The sequence below is a fragment of the Coregonus clupeaformis genome, chromosome 29 (genome assembly GCF_020615455.1).
Source record: "Coregonus clupeaformis isolate EN_2021a chromosome 29, ASM2061545v1, whole genome shotgun sequence".
NCBI lineage: Eukaryota > Metazoa > Chordata > Actinopteri > Salmoniformes > Salmonidae > Coregonus > Coregonus clupeaformis.
In genome coordinates, this window is record NC_059220.1 from 58,680,218 (window position 1) to 58,698,507 (window position 18,290).

Consider the following 18,290-nt stretch of genomic DNA (forward strand, 5'->3'; position numbering starts at 1 on the left):
GAGGAGAGCAGAGAGAGAGCTACCTAGCAGCAGTAGACCTAACAGTACCCCCCCCTCTACGGACGCCACCTGGCGACCGACAGGGTTTATCAGGATGTAACCTATGAAACTCACGGACCAGAGCAGGATCCACAATGAAGCTCCTGGGCACCCAGGAACGTTCCTCAGGACCATAACCCTCCCAATCCACCAGGTACTGGAAACCACGACCCCGGCGGCGAACATCCAGAAGTCGCCGGACAGTGTAGACCGGACCCCCACCCACGATCCTGGGCGGAGGAGGGGGACGAGAGGGCGGGCACAGAGGGCTAACCGACACAGGCTTAATCTGGGAAACATGAAAGGTGGAATGAACCCGTAGGGAGGCAGGAAGCTGTAGCTTAACCGCGCAGGGGTTAACAATAGACAGTATCTTGAACGGTCCTATAAAACGAGGCGCCATCTTCTTAGACTCCACTTTCAATGGAAGGTCACGTGACTTAAGCCATACCTCTTGACCAGGAGAGTAACCGGGAGCCTGGGACCGGTGACGGTTGGCTTGCCTCTGCATGTACGCCGAAGCTCGGGACAGAGCTACCCTGGCCTTCCTCCAGACCTTGAAGCAGCGGCGCATGTGGGACTGCACCGAGGGTACCGCCAGTTCCCTCTCTTGAGAAGGGAACAGGGGAGTTTGATAACCCAGAGCACACAGAAAGGGAGACAAACCAGAGGAAGCGTTAGTCAAGGTGTTATGAGCATATTCCACCCAGGGGAGCATGGAGCTCCATGACCCAGGGTTAGACCCTGTGACACAGCGGAGAGCGGTCTCCATCTCCTGGTTCGCTCTCTCAGCTTGCCCGTTGGTCTGGGGGTGATATCCAGAGGACAGGCTGGATGTAATGCCCAAAGCTTTACAGAAAGCCTTCCAAACCTGGGAGACAAACTGGGGACCCCTGTCAGAGACAATATCCATGGGTAGACCATGAGAGCGGAACACATGTTCAACCAAAATATCAGCCGTTTCTCTGGCAGTGGGCAGTTTAGGTAGGGCCAAAAAATGAGCAAACTTAGAAAAACGATCAATCACAGTAAGAATGACAGTCTTACCAGACGAGGGGGGAAGTCCAGTGACAAAATCCAAGGCAATGTGGGACCAGGGCCGGCTGGGTATTGGCAGAGGTCTTAGATGACCAGCGCTGGCCTGGGTGAAGTTCTTACTACGTGCACATACCGTACAAGCAGCAATGAAGGCTCGAGTGTCCGCCTCCATCCTGGGCCACCGGAACTTCCGTCGCACAAAGTCAAGGGTCCGAGTAACTCCAGGGTGACAGGTAAGGGGAGACGAGTGAGCCCACTGAAGTACCTGGGAGCGAACAGACTCAGGGACAAACAACCGGTTAGGAGGACCGCTCCCAGGGTCAGCTTGATGATGTTGAGCCTGTCTAACAATCCCTTCGATGTCACATGTAATGGCCGCAATACTGCAGGTAGGAGGCAAGATGGGTTCAGGGTTACTACCAGTATCAACAGCAGAAAAAACACGAGACAGGGCGTCAGGTTTGACGTTGCGTGACCCAGGACGGTAAGACAGAGAAAAATTGAATCTACCAAAAAATAGTGCCCACCTGGCTTGACGGGGGTTGAGCTGCTTCGCTGACTGGATGTATGCCAGATTCTTATGATCCGTCCAAACGATGAAGGGTTGTTCCGCCCCCTCCAGCCAATGCCGCCACTCTTCGAGAGCCAGCTTCACGGCGAGCAGTTCACGATTGCCAACATCATAATTCCTCTCTGCCTGAGAAAGTTTCCGTGAAAGGAAAGCACAGGGATGCAGTTTGTTATCTTCCGGTGAACGTTGTGACAACACCGCACCTACCCCAGTGTCGGATGCATCCACCTCCACGACAAACTGGCGGTCGGGGTCCGGCTGCATCAGAATGGGAGCCGAGGCGAAGCGACGTTTCAGTTCTTCAAATGCTGCTTCGGCCCCTTCATTCCAAGCGAACGGTCGTGCGATGGAGGTGAGAGCGGTGAGTGGCGCCGCAATGCGGCTGTAGTCCTTGATGAACCTCCTGTAGAAGTTCGCAAACCCCAGGAATCGTTGAAGTTGTTTGCGGGTGGAGGGGGCTGGCCAGTCCGTGACAGCAGAGATCTTGGCTGGGTCCATCCGCAACTCCCCCTGAGCTATTATGTAACCCAAAAAGAGGTCTCAGACACATGAAATTCACATTTCTCCATCTTCACAAACAGTTTGTTCTCCAACAACCTTTGCAACACCTGGCGCACATGCAGTTCGTGTTCCTGGGAGGACTCTGAAAAAATCAGGATATCATCCAGATAGACAAAAACAAACCGATTCAACATGTCCCGAAGGACATCATTGACTAGTGCCTGAAAAACGGCAGGGGCATTGGACAACCCAAAAGGCATAACCAGGTACTCAAAATGTCCCAGAGGTGTGTTGAAGGCAGTCTTCCATTCATCACCTTTACGAATGCGCACCAGGTGATACGCATTTCATAGATCCAGTTTAGTGAAGATAGTTGCACCATGAAGGAGGGGAAAAGCAGAGTTAATTAAAGGCAGAGAATATTTGTTCTTAATGGTGATGTTGTTAAGTCCACGGAAATCAATACAGGGTCTGAGGGTCTTATCCTTCTTAGCAACAAAAAAGAATCCCGCTCCTACAGGTGACGAGGAAGGACGAATAATACCTGCCGCCAAGGAGTCCCGAATGTAGTTCTCCATAGCCTCCGTCTCCGGGCGGAAGAGATTGTACAGGCGACTGCTGGGGAGAGGGGCTCCTGGCTGGAGGTCAATGGCGCAGTCGTAAGGCCGGTGAGGAGGAAGAGAAGTAGCTCTGTGTTTGCAGAAAACGGATGCCAGGTCATGATACACGTCAGGGACAGCAGAAAGATCCATGGACTCCAGTGGAGGTTGAGGCACAGTGCTGGCAGGGGTCTGAGCAGAACACAAACAATTCACATGACAAAATGTGCTCCATGAAACAATTCTTCCGGTCACCCAATCAATGTGTGGATTGTGTCTTATGAGCCAGGGGATACCAAGGACCAGGGGGGTCTGTGGGCAGTCAATTATATGGAATTGAATGTTCTCCTGATGATTACCCGACACTCTGAGACAAACAGGAACAGTCTGATGAGTAATACGGGTCAACAATTGTCCATTTAGACCCTTAGCCTGCAGCGGACTGTCCATAGGAACAGTCTCCAAATCCATTTGTTGAGCCAACTCTCGATCCAAAAAGCTTTCATCGGCACCAGAGTCAACCAGCGCACTAACAGAGAAATTCTGGAACTGCCACTGGAGGGATGCCTGGAGCAGAATGCGGGGAGAAGAGGAAGAATCCGCTGCTCGGCTCACCAAAACTTCTCCCAATAATGATGAGCCGGCCCTTTTCCCGGACGAACTGGGCAGGAAGGAACGAAATGACCAGCTTCTCCACAATACAGGCAGACCCGAGCCTGAATACAACGTGCACGCTCCTCTGAGGACAACCGTGCACGACCCATCTCCATGGCTTCGGGTTCAGTGCTCCTCGTATCAACTCGGGAAGACTCGGCTTTCTCCGTAGGGAAGATGCGGGGAGGAGTTTGTTGACGACAGACCAGTTGCTTGGAACTAACACTCCTCTCCCGGCGGCGCTCCCGAATCCGATTATCCAACCTGATGGTGAGTGAAATAAGATTATCCAGCGTAGGCGATACATCATATGACACCAACTCATCTTTTAAAGTCTCAGACAAAGCATTGATGAACACTCCTTGTAATGCCTCGTCATTCCAACCGCTCACTGCCGCTAAAGTCCGAAACTCCACTGCCATCTCCGCCACACTGCGAACCCCCTGCCGAAGAGACAACAACCGTTTCGCAGCCTCCTTGCCCCGTACGGGGTGGTCAAAAACCTTCCTCATCTCCGTGGAGAAGGCCACGTAAGCGTTGCAAATGTCCGACTGACTCTCCCAGACCGCGGATCCCCAGGCACGAGCGGAACCGCTAGTAGAGTTGATAAGGTAGGCAATACGGGCTCTTTCTGAGGCGTAGGTGAGGGGCTGTTGTTCAAACACTAACGAGCATTGAGTCAAAAATTTACCACAGGTTCCCATGTTCCCATCATAGCGCTCTGGAGCAGGAACAAAAGGCTCTCTGATTTGGGCTGGAGGGCCAGGAAAAACAGGTGGAGCAGGAGAAGGGGCAGTTTGTATGCCATGCACGAGGGTTGCATTATTAACTTGGGTAGTAAGGGCAGACACCTGATTGGTGAGTAATTGAACCTGATTAAACAGCACCTGACTGTTCTCAGCAATAGTCTTAAACAGGGTATCATGTTGGCCAAGTAAAATGTCCTGATTGGCTATGGCAGTCCGAATTTGAGTGCACTCTGGGGTGGTATCCGAGCTACTGTCTGCTGGGTTCATGTTGGTCAGATCATACTGTCATGATTTAACTGGATTAGAACCCAAATGCAGACAAGTACACCAAGCCAGAGAAGGTTTAACAGGTTGATTTACAATGTTCAATAAGTCCAGGTTTCCAATAATAGGGGAAGAGCAAGTCCAGGTACAGGGAGGGTAACAGATCCAGGTCAGAGCAGGTGTGGTACCGTAATGTCCTAGTGTCCGTGGTGAGTCCAAAAGGGAGGTCCGGTAGTGGAGAGCAGGATGGTGGTGGCAGGAGTGAAGCGGAGGCAGAAGTCAGGTTCCCATAATATGGTCGTCTTGACTATGATCTGACGATGAGTGGCAAGTTTGACCGGGTCTTAAAGGCTGAGGTGATTATGGTGAATGAGCTGCAGCTGGAACCCTGACTCCCGCACACCAGACTTCACTCCTGCAATCAAGGACAGACAGAGGGGAGGAGGAGAGCAGAGAGAGAGCTACCTAGCAGCAGTATACCTAACATTATGGCAGGCAAACAAATGTGCACTCTTTTTGGAATTGAATAACCTCCCCCTGACTAGTAAGTTAGGAAACATTCATGATACAATATTACATCAAGATTGGCCTATGGCTATTATTTTTTCACTTGTGTATGTAGCTAGCCATTATATTTCGAAAGCTCTGGTTTTTGTCCACAGGACATGTGAAAGACAGCAGATAATTGGACTGAGAGTTTTCCTTTTCCGCAGATGAAATCAATCAAAATATCAGGCAACTTTTGTATTATAGCCCCAGTACCTAGTTTTGTCAATAAACTTTTGTCAATGGTGATGATGGTTTTACACATTTCAAAGCGGGTCAGTGGCCTGCAGTGAGGTTCAGTTGCGGGCCCTTCAACCAGGACCCATGGTAGGCTATATAGAATAGAATAGAATAGAACAGTCATTCACTCATTATCCCATCAGAGATTTATGTGTACTGCTACAGGGAGAGAAAGAGAGAAGAGTGGGGGAGGGGTCTGATGTCCTTCATATTCCACTGGTTCCATCACAGCTTAGAGCGGACAAGCTGTGCCACAAGTCGAGCGGCCATGGCCAGGTTTCCTGTTAGTGATGGAATTTAGGCTTACGAGTGTTTTAACGATGCATCTTTCCTGGCTGGGCCCAAAGATCTGCTGCCTGGGCCAAATGTGCTCAGAATCCTGATCACTGCACCTGGGATGATAACAATGTTCTCTCTCTTTCCACAATAGAACTCCAGGACTCCCCATATGTACTGTTTCCCCATATGTACTGTTTGCTTCTGCTCATCTGTTTCAGTTTGTTTACAGGACTTTCTGTCCTCGTCCTTGGTACGGTGCCTTGCAAAAGTATTCATCCCTCTTGGAATTTTTGCTATTTTGTTGCAACCTGTAATTTAAATTGATTTTTATTTGGATTTCATGTAATGGACATACACAAAATAGTCCAAATTGGTGAAGTGAAATGAAAAAAATAACTTGTTTCAAAAAATTCTAAAAAATTAATAACGGAAAAGTGGCGCGTGCATATGTATTCACCCCCTTTGCTATGAAGTCCCTAAATAAGATCTGGTGCAACCAATTACCTTCAGAAGTCACATAATTAGTTAAATAAAGTCCACCTGTGTGCAATCTAAGTGTCACATGATCTGTCACATGATCTCAGTATATATACACCTGTTCTGAAAGGCCCCAGAGTCTGCAACACCACTAAGCAAGGGGCACCACCAAGCAAGTGGCACCATGAAGACCAAGGACCTCTCCAAACAGGTCAGGGACAAAGTTGTGGAGATGTACAGATCAGGGTTGGGTTATAAAAAAATATCAGAAACTTTGAACATCCCACGGAGCACAATTAAATCCATTATTAAAAAATGGAAAGAATATGGCACCACAACAAACCTGCCAAGAGAGGGCCGCCCACCAAAACTCACGGACCAGGCAAGGAGGGCATTAATCAGAGGCAACAAAGAGACAAAATATAACCCTGAAGGAGCTGAAAAGCTCCACGGCGGAGATTGGAGTATTTGTCCATAGGACCACTTTAAGCCGTACACTCCACAGAGTGGCCAGAAAAAAGTAATTGCTTAAAGAAAAAAATAAGCAAACACGTTTGGTGTTCGCCAAAAGGCATGTGGGAGACTCCCCAAACATATGGAAGAAGGTACTCTGGTCAGATGAGACTAAAATTGAGCTTTCTGGCCATCAAGGAAAATGCTATGTCTGGTGCAAACCCAACACCCTCTCATCACCCCGAGAACACCATCGGCAGGGACTGGGAAACTGGTCAGAATTGAAGGAATGATGGATGGTGCTAAATACAGGGAAATTCTTGAGGGAAACCTGTTTCAGTCTTCCAGAGATTTGAGACTGGGACGGAGGTTCACCTTCCAGCAGGACAATGACCCTAAGCATACTGCTAAAGCAACACTTGAGTGGTTTAAGGGGAAACATTTAAATGTCTTGGAATGGCCTAGTCAAAGCCCAGACCTCAATCCAATTGAGAATCTGTGGTATGACTTAAAGATTGCTGTACACCAGCGGAACCCATCCAACTTGAAGGAGCTGGAGCAGTTTTGCCTTGAAGAATGGGCAAACATCCCAGTGGCTAGATGTGCCAAGCTTATAGAGACATACCCCAAGAGACTTGCAGCTGTAATTGCTGCAAAAGGTGGCTCTACAAAGTATTGATTTTGGGGGGGTGAATAGTTATGCACGCTCAAGTTTTCTGTTTTTTTGTCTTATTTCTTGTTTGTTTCACAATAAAAAATATTTTGCATCTTCAAAGTGGTAGGCATGTTGTGTAAATTAAATGATACAAACCCCCCCAAAATCAATTTTAATTCCAGGTTGTAAGGCAACAAAATAGGAAAAATGCCAAGGGGGGTGAATACTTTCGCAAGCCACTGTATATCTACAGCTGAGCTTATGTGGTGTAACAGTAATGTCCTTCTAATGATACAGGTGTCTGAGGACAATCTTGTGTCATTTATCAGTAGGGGAGAGTGGGGTATGTGGAGCCATTTTATACATTCAGCATCTCTCCGTCAAGGGAAATATATCTACATATATTTCAGGATGTTGTGTATCCCTGGAAATATTTTTAAAACATAGCTTGTACAAACAAAGTTGTCACTTGGCAGAACTTACTCCAGGTATGGGGTAAGTTGATTCACGGGACAGGGTAAGTTAAGCCGCCTACACATGTTTCTACTGAATGAAATATTACCACTACCTTTTTAAAAACATGTCTATCTTTATTTCCCAAACACAATTCAACGTAATAACAATCGCTTTTTTTGTCTTTTAATCATTAACACTTTTAACATAGGCCCTGTTGTTACCTCATATCCCAGCGATAATGCCTTGCATTACGTCTGGGAAGGAAACACTTTCATTTGCTCAACTTGCCATTGGCTCACCCCATGGGCATTGGCTCAACATACCTCAAGGCAAAATGTTGACTATATTAGCCCACACAGCTACAGGATGTACTTTCATGCTAGGTTTAGGACCTCATATTGAAGCTTATAGAGACCCCAACTGATGTACTGTATAGAACTATCTTTAAATTATCTACTTTGGTTTAGGTACAAGCATAAGGAAACTTCTAACACAATAAATTCATTTGACTTGGTAAAATAATTTTTTGGGACCTAACTTGCCCATGTGGTTTCTTCCTTCACAGACTCCATGAAATGATGACCTCTTCCTACATATTTGGTCAAATTATTAATTTTGTGTATGGTTCCCTAGAAACAAGGATGGCTCAACTTACCCCTTTGGCTCAACTTACCCCACTCTCCCCTATAGCAATACCAAAGACAGTAGGCCTACAGTATGAAGATAGGCAGAAACTGCTTCTCCAATGGAAATCCCTGATCACACTTGTAAGCAATGTCATGGCGACGTCGGCTAGCTAAACTCATGCGTAGAAACATGTAATCGAGTCTAACAGTGGTCTCGCGCCGAACTGCGTATCTGCATCCAAGGCAATACATTTTACCAAGACAAATATGATTATTAATGTTCTAATCGTTCAATGGGATCTTTCTCTAAGATATCATTAACATATATCAAAAAAGTCGGATTTCGTAACCTAATACATCCGATAATAAGCAACGAGCTCTGTTGACATAGCTGTGCAGGTTTCTCGTAAGCAACTTTTGAAGATTTTACAGTTTGTGGTCTCTTCAAAGTTGTTTCCGTGGGTCGCAAAAATAATAATTAGCATGGCACGAGCTGAATGAAATTAAAAAAGCTTTGAAAATAAAAGATTGGTATACGCTCAGTACTCCATTGTCATTTCACAGAGATATTGTCATGAATGTCTGTGGAATGCGGTAGGCCAGAGTCAAGCGCAGGACACAGAATGAAATGAAAATCTACTTTACTGTATAGTAAAGAAACAAGCAAACCCTCCAACACAGGGAGGAGCAACCCGCTCACAAACGACACTCGTAACAATAAACAAACACGCACAACACAGTGGGAGCGAACAGGTTAAATAGGGAAGGACATAATATCAAATCAAATCAAATTTTATTGGTCACATGCGCCGAATACAACAGGTGCAGACATTACAGTGAAATGCTTACTTACAGCCCTTAACCAACAGTGCATTTATTTTAAACAAAAAAAGTAAAAATAAAACAACAACAAAAAAAGTGTTGAGAAAAAAAAGAGCAGAAGTAAAATAAAGTGACAGTAGGGAGGCTATATATACAGGGGGGTACCGTTGCAGAGTCAATGTGCGGGGGCACCGGCTAGTTGAGGTAGTTGAGGTAATACATAATGGGAAACAGGTGTGCAACACTAGACAACAACCAGATGAACATAGAAACATAAAACATAGATCGGCAGCAGCTAGTACTCCGGTGACGACGAACGCCGAAGCCTGCCCGAGCCGTGCGTCGACACCGGCATCGGGGACGGCCAGGAGGACAAGGCACGGGGCGAGTCGGATGATTACGATGAAATTCTCTCAACAAGTGTGACACTCTGGCTCCAGGGACTCTGATTTATGGAGCCAGGGTTGTTCATTTTCATTTGGGTGTATTTCTATGTTGGGATTTCTAGTTGTGCATTTCTATGTTGTGGTGGTTCTTGATTATTCATGTGACTCCCAATCGGAGGTAACGAGTGACAGCTGTCGGCTCGTTATCTCTGATTGGGAGCCATATTTAAACTGTTGTGGTTTCACTGTGTGTTTGTGGGTTTTTGTTCCGTGTTCAGTCGTGTACTGTTGGACTTCACGTTTCGTCAGTGTTTATTGTTTTGGTTAGTGTACTTTATCTTAATAAAGTCATGTTCACTCAACGCGCTGCGCTTTGGTCTACTCATTCGTCAGACGACCGTGACAGAAAAACCCACCATAAAAGGACCAAGCAGCGTGTCCAGGAGCAAAGAGACTGGACATGGGAGGAGGCGCCTGGTAAGGAGATCGAGAGGCTGGCGATGGCCCAGGTGGGCAAATCGTGGTCCTGGGAGGACATGCTCGGGGGCAAGGGACCTTGGGGGAAGATCAAGGCCCTGGCGAGAGAGGAGCAACGGCGTCAGCAGGGTCATCGTTGGAAGGACGAGAGGCAACCCCCAAAAAGTTTTTTGGGGGGCACATGGCTTAGGCGGCTGGGCAGCAGGAGGCTGCCACAGGGAGACGTGGAGAGAAGGCTATCGGATTACGGGAGCCATTGGCGAGTAGAGGAAGGGAAGTTGTTGCGGCACGGCGTGAGAGACTGATGTGTGTTACCAGTCCGGTCCGGCCCGTTCCTGATCCCCAGTTAAAGCCAGTGGTGTGTGTTCCCAGTACGGACCGGCCTGTTCCTACTCCACGCATCAAGCCCACGGTGTGCGTCGCCAGTCCAGCCCGGCCTGTTCCTGCTCCACGCACAGAACCTACGGTGTGCGTCGCCAGCCCAGCCCGGCCTGTTCCTGCTCCACGCACAGAACCTACGGTGTGCGTCGCCAGCCCAGCCCGGCCTGTTCCTGCTCCACGCACAGAACCTAAGGTGTGCGTCGCCAGCCCAGCCCGGCCTGTTCCTGCTCCACGCACAGAACCTACGGTGTGCGTCGCCAGCCCAGCCCGGCCTGTTCCTGCTCCACGCACAGAACCTACGGTGTGCGTCGCCAGCCCAGCCCGGCCGGTTCCTGCTCCACGCACCAGGGATATGGTGCGCTTCGCCAGCCCGGCCCGGCCTGTTCCGGCCACTCGCACCAGGGATACGGTGCGCGTCGCCAGCCCAGCCCGGCCTGTTCCTGCTCCACGCACCAGGGATATGGTGCGCCGCCAGCCCGGCCCGGCCTGTTCCGGCCACTCGCACCAGGGGAGACGGTGCGCGTCGCCAGCCCAGCCCGGCCTGTTCCTGCTCCACGCACCAGGGATACGGTGCGCTTCGCCAGCCCGGCCCGGCCTGTTCCGGCCACTCGCACCAGGGATACGGTGCGCATCGCCAGCCCAGCCCGGCCTGTTCCTGCTCCACGCACCATAAAAAGCCCTGAGATGCGTGTCCTCAGCCCGGTACCTCCAGTTCCGGCACCACGCACCAGGCCTACGGTGCGCCTCAGACGGCCAGAATCTGCCGTCTGCCCAACGGGGCCTGAACTGCCCGTCTGCCCAACGGCGCCTGAACTGCCCGTCTGCCCAACGGTGCCTGAACTGCCCGTCTGCCCAACGGGCGCTTGAACTACCCGTCTGCCCTACGGGCGCTAAAGCCGCCCGTCTGTACTGAGCCTGCAAAGCCGCCCGTCTGCCATGAGCCTTCAGAGCCGTCCGCCAGATCGGAGCCGCTAGAGCCTTCCGCCAGACAGGAGCCGCTAGAGCCTTCCGCCAGACAGGATCAGCCAGAGCCGTCTGCCAGACAGGATCAGCCAGAGCCTTCCGCCAGACAGGATCAGCCAGAGCCTTCCGCCAGACAGGATCAGCCAGAGCCTTCCGCCAGCTATGAGCAGCCAGATCCGTCAGCCAGCCATGAGCAGCCAGAGCCTTCCGCCAGCCATGAGCAGCCAGATCCGTCAGCCAGCCATGAGCAGCCAGATCCGTCAGCCAGCCGCGAGCAGCCAGATCCGTCAGCCAGCCATGAGCCGTCCAGCCAGGATCCGCCAGAGCTGTCCAGCCAGGATCCGCCAGAGCCGTCCAGCCAGGATCCGCCAGAGCCGTCCAGCCAGGATCCGCCAGAGCCGTCCAGCCAGGATCCGCCAGAGCCGTCCAGCCAGGATCCGCCAGAGCCGTCCAGCCAGGATCCGCCAGAGCCGTCCAGCCAGGATCTGCCAGCCAGCCAGGATCTGCCAGAGCCAGCCAGCCAGGATCCGCCATTTAGTCCGGTACTGCCCCTTAGCCCTGTGCTGTCCCTTATCCTGGTGCTGCCCCTTATCCTGGTGCTGCCCCTTATCCTGGTGCTGCCCCTTATCCTGGTGCTGCCCCTTAGTCCGGTGCTGCCCCTTAGTCCGGTGCTGCCCCTTAGTCTGGTGCTGCCCCTTAGTCTGGTGCTGCCCCTTAGTCTGGTGCTGCCCCTTATCCTGGTGCTGCCCCTTCTCCTGGTGCTGTCCCTTAGTCCGGTGTTGCCCCTTAGTCCGGTGCTGCCTCTTAGTCCGGTGCTGCCCCTTAATCCAGTGGGGTTATATTGGAGGGTGGTCATTTGGAGGAGGCTACGTAAGCGGGTAGTGACTATGGTGGGGTGGGGACCACGACCAGTGCCAGAGCCGCCACCATGGACAGACGCCCACCCAGACCCTCCCCTAGACTGTATGCTGGTGCGCCCGGAGTTCGCACCTTTAGGGGGTACTGTGACACTCTGGCTCCAGGGACTCTGATTTATGGAGCCAGGGTTGTTCATTTTCATTTGGGTGTATTTCTATGTTGGGATTTCTAGTTGTGCATTTCTATGTTGTGGTGGTTCTTGATTATTCATGTGACTCCCAATCGGAGGTAACGAGTGACAGCTGTCGGCTCGTTATCTCTGATTGGGAGCCATATTTAAACTGTTGTGGTTTCACTGTGTGTTTGTGGGTTTTTGTTCCGTGTTCAGTCGTGTACTGTTGGACTTCACGTTTCGTCAGTGTTTATTGTTTTGGTTAGTGTACTTTATCTTAATAAAGTCATGTTCACTCAACGCGCTGCGCTTTGGTCTACTCATTCGTCAGACGACCGTGACAACAAGGAGGGATCGAGGATATCCCTCCTAGGAACCCAGCTCCGCTCCTCCGGACCGTACCCCTCCCACTCCACGAGATACTGCAGGCCCCCCATCCGACGCCTCGAATCCAGGATGGAACGGACCGAGTACGCCGGTGCCCCCTCAATGTCAAGTGGGGGCGGTGGAACCTCCCGTATCTCAGATTCCTGGAGTGGACCAGCTACCACCGGCCTGAGGAGAGACACATGGAACGAGGGGTTAATGCGATAATTAGTAGGAAGCTGTAACCTATAACATACCTCGTTCAATCTCCTCAGGACTTTAAATGGGCCCACAAACCGCCTACCCAACTTCTGGCAGGGCAGGTGAAGGGGCAGGTTTCAGGTCGAGAGCCAGCCCCGGTCCCCCGGTGCATACACCAGGGATTCACTGCGGTGGCGGTCGGCGCTCGCCTTCTGCCGCCTGATGGCCCGCTGCAGGCGTTCATGGGCAGCGTCCCAGGTCTCCTGCGAGCGCCGAACCCACTCGTCCACCGCAGGTACCTCGAAGGTGCCAGGGCCGGCTGATAACCTAACACACACTGGAAAGGAGTGAGGTCAGTTGAGGAGTGGCGGTTGGAGTTGATTGCCATCTCTGCCCAGGGTAGGAAAACCGACCACTCCCCTCGCCGGTCCTGGCAATACGACCTCAGAAACCTACCCACCTCCTGGTTGATTCTCTCCACCTGCCCGTTACTCTCGGGGTGAAAACCTGAGGTAAGGCTAACCGAGATCCCCAACCGTTCCATGAACGCCCTCCAAACCCTTGAGGTGAATTGGGGACCCCGATCAGACACTATATCCTCAGGCACCCCGTAGTGCCGGAAGACATGTGTAAATAGGGTCTCTGCAGTTTGTAGGGCCGTAGGGAGTCCGGGCAGAGGAAGGAGGCGACAGGACTTAGAAAACCGATCCACAACGACCAGGATGGTTGTGTTCCCTTTTGAGGGAGGAAGATCAGTCATAAAATCCACCGATAGGTGGGACCACGGTTGTTGTGGAACAGGTAGGGGGTGTAATTTCCCTCTGGGCAGGTGTCTAGGAGCCTTACACTGGGTGCACACCGAGCAGGAGGAAACATAAACCCTCACGTCCTTAGCTAAGGTGGGCCACCAGTACTTCCCACTAAGACAGTTCACTGTCCGACCGATGCCAGGATGACCAGAGGATGGTGACGTGTGAGCCCAATAGATCAAACGATCGCGGACCTCAAGCGGTACGTACATAAGACCCTCTGGACACTGGGGAGGAGTGGGTTCGTTACACAACACCCGCTCGATGTCCGCGTCAACCTCCCATACCACCGGTGCCACCAGACACGACGCCGGAAGTGGGCTCCACGGAACTCTCCTCCGTGTCATACAGTTGGGACAGAGCATCTGCCTTAGCGTTCTGGGAGCCTGGCCTGTAGGAAAGGGTGAAAACAAAACGGGTGAGAAACATGGACCACCTTGCCTGGCGAGGGTTTAACCTCTTCGCCGCTCGGATGTACTCCAGATTGCGGTGGTCAGTCAAAATGAGAAAAGGGTGTTTAGCCCCCTCAAGCCAATGTCTCCACGCTTTCAGGGCTTTGACCACAGCCAACAGCTCCCGGTCCCCCACATCATAGTTGCGCTCCAACGGGCTGAGCTTCTTCGAAAAGAAAGCACAGGGGCGGAGCTTGGGTGGCGTGCCCGAGTGCTGAGAAAGTACAGCGCTTATCCCAGCCTCGGACGCGTCCACCTCAACCGTGAAGGCCAAGGAGGGATCCGGATGAGACAGCACTGGAGCCGAGGTAAACAGGTCCTTCAGGTGACTAAAAGCCCTGTCCGCCTCAGCTGACCACCGCAGACGCACCAGTCCCCCCTTCAGCAACGAGGTAATGGGAGCCGCTACCTGACCAAAGCCCCGGATAAATCTCCGGTAGTAGTTGGAAAACCCCAAGAATCGTTGCACCTCCTTCACCGTGGTTGGAGTCGACCGATTACGCACGGCCGAAATGCGGTCACTCTCCATCCTCACCCCAGACGCGGACATGTGGTACCCTAGGAAGGAGATGGACTCCTGAAAGAACAGGCATTTCTCTGCCTTAGCATACAGATCATGCTCCAACAGTCTTCCAAGCACTTTACGCACCAGGGACACATGCTCGGCCCTTAGTGGAGTATATAAGGATGTCATCAATATACACCACTACCCCTTGTCCATGCAGGTCCCTGAAAATCTCATCCACAAATGATTGGAAAACTGATGGAGCATTCATTAACCCGTATGGCATGACAAGATACTCATAATGTCCAGAGGTGGTACTAAATGCCATCCTCCACTCATCTCCCTCCCGGATACGCACTAGGTTGTACGCGCTCCTGAGATCCAATTTTGTGAAGAAGCGTGCCCCGTGCAATGATTCCGTAGTACTAGCTATCAGGGGTAATGGATAGCTGTACTTGATGGTAATCTGATTTAAGCCACGGTAATCAATGCACGGGCGTAACCCACCATCTTTCTTCTTCACAAAAAATAAACTTGAGGAGACAGGTGAAGTGGATGGCCGAATGTATCCCTGTCTCAGAGATTCGGTGACATATGTCTCCATAGCCGCCCTCTCCTCCTGAGACAAAGGATACACGTGACTCTGGGGAAGTGCAGCTCCTACCTGGAGATTTATCGCGCAATCCCCCGGATGATGGGGTGGTAATTTAGTCGCCCTCTTTTTACTAAAGGCGATAGCCAAATCGGCATACTCGGCAGGAATGTGCATAGTGGAAACCTGGTTTGGACTTTCCACCATAGTTGCCCCCAAGGAATCTCCTACACACCTCCCTGAACACTGACCGGACCATCCCTCGAGAGCCCTCTGTTGCCATGAAATCGTGGGGTCATGAATGGTTAACCAGGGAAGTCCCAACACCACAGGATAATCAATCAGATAGAGGCTAATCCTCTCCTCATGACCCCCCTGCGTCCTCATCAGAAGTGGAGTGGTGACCTCCTTGATTATGCCTGACCCTAACGGGCGACTATCTAATGCATGCACAGGGAAAGGTTTATCAACAGACACAGTAGGGATCCCTAAACTACGAGCATACTGGCGATCAATAAAATTCCCAGCCGCGCCTGAATCTACTAGCGCCTTATGCTGGGAAGGGGGGGGAAACTCTGGAAAAACAATATCAATACACAGATTAGCAACAGAGGGCTCTGGGTTAGTCAGGTGCCTACTCACCTGAGACGGTCGACCAGTGCTCTGCCTGCTGCCTCGACCTCCTGAGGACCCTCCCCAGCACCGACCAGCAGTGTGTCCTCTGCGGCCACAGTTGGTGCAGGGGACGGTCCCTCTCCCCGTCTCCCTAACCGCAGCACCTCCGAGCTCCATGGGGGTAGGCTCGGAGGTGCTGGGGGATGGAATGGACGGCCCCCGATCAGAACGTCCGCGGGCTGCCAACAGGTTATCCAACCTGATGGACATGTCCACCAGTTGGTCCAGGTTGAGATTGGTGTCCCTGCAGGCCAGTTCCCGACGGACGTCCTCCCTTAAGCTGCAACGATAATGGTCGATCAGGGCCCTCTCATTCCATCCTGCGCTGGCTGCTAAAGTTCTAAACTCCAGCGCAAACTCCTGCGCGCTCCTCATCTCCTATCGTAGGTGGAACAGACGTTCACCCGCCGCTCTCCCCTCTGGTGGATGATCGAATACCGCCCGGAAGCGGCGGGTGAAATCCTCGTAGCGGACAGTTCTCGAGTCTATTCCTCCCCACTCGGCGTTGGCCCATTCAAGCGCCTTCCCCAATAGATAGGAGATGAGGGCGGACACGCTCTCGTATCCCGAGGGCGCCAGGTGAATGGTGGCCAGGTAGAGCTCTACCTGGAGGAGAAATCCCTGGCACCCGGCAGGTGTACCGTCATATGCCCTCGGGAGCGAGAGCCGAATCCAGATGGCGGAGTGGTGACCAGTGTTGTAGGTGGTTGAGTGGTTGGAGATGGTGACGGGATACCACCTCTCTCCCATCGTTCCATCGTCTGGAACACTCGTTCCATGGTGACACCGAGAGTCTGAATCATCATCTCTTGTCGTTGGACTCGTTCCTCCATCGTCTCGGTTAATCCGGCTGCTTCTGCTGACTCCATAATGGTGCGTGTTTCTGTCATGAATGTCTGTGGAATGCGGTAGGCCAGAGTCAAGCGCAGGACACAGAATGAAATGAAAATCTACTTTACTGTATAGTAAAGAAACAAGCAAACCCTCCAACACAGGGAGTAGCAACCCGCTCACAAACGACACTCATAACAATAAACAAACACGCACAACATACAGTGAGAACGAACAGGTTAAATAGGGCAGGACATAATACATAATGGGAAACAGGTGTGCAACACTAGACAACAACCAGATGAACATAGAAACATAAAACATAGATCGGCAGCAGCTAGTACTCCGGTGATGACGAACGCCGAAGCCTGCCCGAGCCAGAAGGAAGGGCAGTCTCGGCAGAATCCGTGACAGATATACTTGTTTTTGTGACAAATCTTCGAAAAAGAACAGGAATTTCGAATTAATATGAAAAGCGTATACAAAATTATGAAAATACTACATGTCATGTCTCAAAATCGAAATCCATTTTACCTTACCTTTAGATTGTTTTATGTCCTGCGGATTCGAGAAGAAAGATGACGACTTCAATGGGAAAGTGAGCCTGTCAGGTAGCCAGTAAACTTAATTTTTGCCATGAATACAGCCTAGCTGATGTGATGCAATTTTCCAGATTTTTTTAAACGTTTTTTCTCTGGCCTCCATTGATTTAGTCACCCTAATTCTGATCGTCCTACAAGGGTAAAAACTACAATAACTTTATTATCTACTATTTTACCCATTGGTCAAAAGACGTGTTATGTTGCTGGATGAGGTGAACGATAGAAGAGAAGCACAGAGAGGCCAGAAATAGCCAGACTTATAAATTGAGCTAAGTAACCGAAGTTGGGTTTTGGAGAAACAGCAGATGAAGGTGCGGCAAGATCTTGGTGAACGGATAGACGTGGTTATGGATAGCGAGGAAGAAGGAGAAGAGCCGAGTGCAGTGGGAAGATGTGTGTTGAGGAAGAATGGCGCCAAGTACAAACCGTATTCTGCTGTCGCTGATGGCTTAGAAATTTAACCTGACGAGAGTGAGGATGAATTACTTGTGGTGGCAGGTGTGGTGAAGACCTCCAAGTCAGAGCCTCGCCTCGATGGCCATGCAAAGTGGCGATTGTGAGTGACATTTTTGGAGAAAATTGATCCCTGCCTTTTGGCTGATCCATATGTAGTCTCAGGCTGGGTAGAAAATACGTTGGGTACTGTTAAATCGGTGAAGGTAGCTCGAAGTGGATTTGTGATGATTTTCAGTGTTTCTTCTGTCCAGAGGGAGCGGGCGCTTCGTGTCACGCGACTAGGGACAATACCTTCGTTCTCTGGAGCAGGGCGTCTTTGAAAGGAGTGATTACTGGGGTGGCGTTAAGTGTTGAGGTGGAGCAACTGAAATTGAAAATTCCCTGTGTGTCTGACACCCGCCATTTGGTGCGACTCAGACCCGGTGGCGAGCGTGGTGAAACTGAGAAGACATTGTCTGTCCTTTTGAGTTTTTACCTGATAAAGTAATGTTAGGCTATGTCAGTTATCCAGTGAGAGCTTTTGTGCCGAACCCACTAAGGTGTTTCAGATGCCTAGCTTATGGTTATGTTGCAGCAGTGTGTAGGAGGGAGATTA